Below are 4,646 nucleotides of genomic sequence, written 5' to 3'. Positions count from 1 at the left end.
AGTCTAGTCTATAGTCTAGTCTATAGTCTAGTCTATAGTCTAGTCTATAGTCTAGTCTATAGTCTAGTCTATAGTCCAGTCTATAGTCTAGTCTATAGTCTAGTCTATGGTCTAGTCTATGGTCTAGTCTAGTGTAGTCTATAGTCTAGTCGATAGTCTACTCTTTAATCTACCACTCGCGAGTAGTCACCCAGGAAAGGGTGAATGTTTTAGCGTTAAAGGGATGGAATAACTAGATAAATAACCTGATGAACACAAACCCATTCGATGCAACGAAGGCTAAATTAAAAAGGATTATGGACACAGCCGTCTACAGCTTTAAGTTATGATATTCTCTTAGTTAATATGCTGCAATCCTAAAAAACAGGTAAGAGTTCTATATTCGGCTGTGCGAAACTTATATACCATTTACCATAGTGTGTTAGAAAAACAGTCGGTACTAAAAAGTCTTCATTTTTATCTCTTTCTTCGGGCTCAACATGCTTAAATTAATGTTTTTAGATTCAATATTATAGAAAATTCAAAAGAGTACCTTTTGAAAAACAAAAAATTTATGGGTTCTCATCTTATTCAGTCTCTACACACTCACTTTCATATTTCTAGGTTCTATATTATAGAAAATTTAAAAAGGAACTCTTTAAAAACAAAAAAGTATTAAAAAAGTTCACTTTTTTCGGTTCTCACCAAATTCCTTCTCTACATACTTAATTCCATGTTTCTAGGTTCAATATTATAGAAAATTAAAAAAGTACCTTTTGCAGAACAAAAAAGTACCAAAAAATCCCCATTGATTTGTTCTCGTCTAATCCTGTTTCAAAAAGTACTCTTTGAAAAACGAAAAAATACCAAAAAGTTCCCTTTTTATGGGTTCTCACCAGACTCTACACACCCAATTTCAAAAAACAAAAAAGTACTAAAAAGTTCACTTTTTACGGTTCTTCCCAAATTCCTTCTCTACATACTTAATTAATTACTTCTAGGTTCAATATTATAAAAAATTCAAAAAGTACCTTTTGAAGAACGAAAAAATCCCCATTGATTTGTTCTAGGGTTCATTATGTTTCTGGGTTCATTATTATAGAAAACTCAAAAAGTACCTTTTGAAAAACGAAAATGTTCCAATAAGTTCCCTTGTATGTATTCTCACCTAATTCCGAATCTACATACTTAACTTCATGTTTCTAGGTTCAATATCATATAATATTCAAAGAGTACCTTTTGAAAAACGAAAAAGTATCAAAAAGTTCCCTTTTTATGGGCTCTCACCTAATTCAGACTCTACATACTTTATTTCATATTTCTAGGTACAATATTACAGAAAATTAAAAAAGTACCTTTTAAAAACAAAAAAAGTACCAAAAACTGATTTCAACAAACACATAGACGGACAGACAGACAGACAGACAGACAGACAGACAGACGGACAGACATACATACATACATACATACATACATACATACATACATACATACATACATACATACATACATACATACAGACAGACAGACAGACAGGCAGATAGACATACATACAGACAGACAGACAGACAGGCAGATAGACATACTTACAAACGGAATGACAAACTTAAATATACCCTTTTCACAAAGGTAAGGGTATAAAAATTTTTTCGGTGTCTGCATAAGACTTTTACCAAACAATGACTTTAAGTAGACAACCTCTATACAATTCACTGTCAGAATATTTATGGTGTCTAGGTTTTGTTCTAAATATATTTGTTATTTAGCGTACAGTTGTTTGCAAGTTTTGTTTTTCTTAGAGGAGTTGGTATAAGAAACCAAGGAGGTATTGTATTATTCTTAATAGATATTTAAATATTTTCAAAAGAATTTTTATATAAATTGATAATAAAGATTTTACACAATAGATAATTAGTAGCTTTTTGTAAAATTGTCAAAGACATACATACATTTTCTTGAAAACTTTGAAATTGTTTCTTTAAACTTGTACAGAAAGAAATGTTTTTCATCAGAAAAGGCTTTTGTATGAAAAATTTAAATTATTACGCATTAATCGTCATACTAGAATCTCAACTCTGAAGAGGATTTATTGTGTTCATGGTTGTGCCAATATTGTACTTAAACCACAATTTTTTTCAACTTTTTTAGCATAAATCTGTATTCGTTTTTAATAGCATTTGTAAGGAATAGTGCGATTTTTTTACATTCTATTAACAAGTTTACATGGATGGACAGAAGGACGGATGCTAAAGCAGATAGATGGACAAATACACATATCTCAATTTAGAAAATGATTATAAAACGATTGGTATTTTCTATGCTTTTCATACATCATTAGAAATTCGCAACAGTGGTGTATCAAGGTCATCTTCATATATGACAATATATTAACAAGTTTTTGCTGGGTTGTTACATTTTACCAAATGTTTTTCACACTTAAGATAGTTAGATCTGACATTGACGAAAGCCTAACAGTAATAAAAAAATGTGCTCCAGAGTTTCAGTGTCCTCTGTCCTATATGTCAGGTGCAGATCCACGGGGGAAAAAGGAAATTTTCTCCCCCCAAAACCGCGCTGCTGCTGTATCCCCACCTGCTGTATGCTCTACATTCGTCTGGATAAGTACGTCCAATTTTGTATTTTCTTAAACCTTGAACACACAAAACTATACCGCTGCACTTTTTCTGGATATGACTTCACCACACGTTTTATTTTGAAGTATATTGATCATTTTTGATGAAAAATGGAAAAAGTGTAATCAAAGGATATGATAAGATATTATCCTTTTTACCATGTAATGACATCAAGTTCTAAAAAATTACGTAATTTTCTTTGGAAATAACTATTTACTGTAACTGTGAACTCAAACTGACGCTCTAAATAGAGAAAAATGTGAAAAAATCTTGGAACACAGGTGTCCCGTATATATCCGTATTGCGGAGATTCTCATCCGGATTATTTCATAGATTCTTTGTGGTTCTTTCCACACATTTCATTATTCCAAGATGCGGATTCTCTCACTCATATTCAGCTTTTGTTGTGTCAAATGGTTTGGTGTTTGCTCTAATATTTCGCTCGACCAATACAGAGTCAACCTTGTAGGAAGAGAATGCTACTAATATTTGCTTTCTTCAAGACATACAACAGCGTTACAAAGTGACTGATATGTAATCAGGCTCGTCCGATGATTGTATTGGACTTCCAATGTGTCTAGTATACATTGATGACGTCTCCTATAACCACTTAAGGCCACTTCGCCTATGGTTACAAACCGTTCATAAGTAGCTCTTCATATGTTCAAAATCTTTCATATTTTTGAAATATCGAACAAAGTTTTCTGAGCCTTGGTTGGCATAGTACTCATGACACTTATATCCAAGCGCCTATTCTCTGTAAGATGTATCCCTTTTAACTTTCAATCTACGATTACACCTAAGTTTTTAGGTGTTTACAAGTGTTTTTTTATTAAATTTTATTTTATGTATTTAGTAGTACGTGTGATTATTATTTATATATGAGTTGATTGAGAATATTTATCATACGCCACATATGTTTGAATGTCATATTTAACTTTAAAGTTAAGTTTAAAATACACATATAACATTCAAACGTATGTGGCGTATGATGAATATTTGCAATGAAGGCATATACAAATATTAATCATACGTACTACTGCACTTTAAGAAAATCTCTTGTCAACAAATTGTTAAAAAATATTTGAATAAAAATCAAATTAATGGAGTAGGGTATTAAATGGTCGCCCATGTCCTTCTATACATTCTCATTTGTTATTAGTGAAAAAGGAACACATGTAGGTCGACAGAACTCAAAATATTCTTTCAGTTGGATGGTCAAAAATATAATCCTTACATTTTCCGCTATTAAGTGTTTAACAAAAGTTTAATCACACACATACATATATGTATGTATACAAATTGTTAAATTTTCATATCCTAACCTTAATTTAAATCAAAGATTTACTCAAGTGGAAGAGAAATGTTAACAGTTGTGACACTTGACGATTGAACTTCCATTGAAATAGCTGTTTAAATTGAGGAAAATAAAAAGTCAAGTGTAAATTGTTAAACTCATGTAGGGATAACATTATATTATTGATTTTGTATGAAAAACTTAAACAATTTTCAAAGAAAAAGTTTTCATTAAAAGAAAAATCTAAATAAAAATTCCTTTAAGGTTTTAGTGGTTTTAGAATTTAAATAATTGTGTTATAATATCAAAAAAACGTTATTTATATTGAATGACCCTTTTTCTCTATGTAGGTCATTGAAAATGTCTTCACAATTTAATTGTATTTGAGAAATTGTCTATTAAAGTATTGAGTTAACAAAAGTTAAGACAAGAAGCTAATGATTAGTTGTAAATGTGTCTTATTAGATCTGTGTTTTTCAAGAAAATTGTAGAATGGTAGGTACGTAAGTAAATGTAGTTTTGTGGAAAACAAATTCAATGTCAGTTGTTCTGTTCTTGTTCTATTCTAGTTCTGTTCTAATTCTGTTCTAGTTTTTTTCTAGTTCTGTTCTGGTTCTGTTCTAGTTCTGTTTTAGTTCTGTTCTAGTTCTGTTCTAGTTCTAGTTCTGTTCTAGTTCTGTTCTAGTTCTGTTCTAGTTCTGTTCTAGTTCTGTTCTAGTTCTGTTCTAGTTCTGTTC

The sequence above is a fragment of the Lucilia cuprina genome, chromosome 3 (assembly GCF_022045245.1).
Source record: "Lucilia cuprina isolate Lc7/37 chromosome 3, ASM2204524v1, whole genome shotgun sequence".
Classification (NCBI taxonomy): Eukaryota; Metazoa; Arthropoda; class Insecta; order Diptera; family Calliphoridae; genus Lucilia; species Lucilia cuprina.
The sequence above is the reverse complement of the archived record's forward strand: the minus strand, read 5'-3'. Positions refer to the sequence as shown.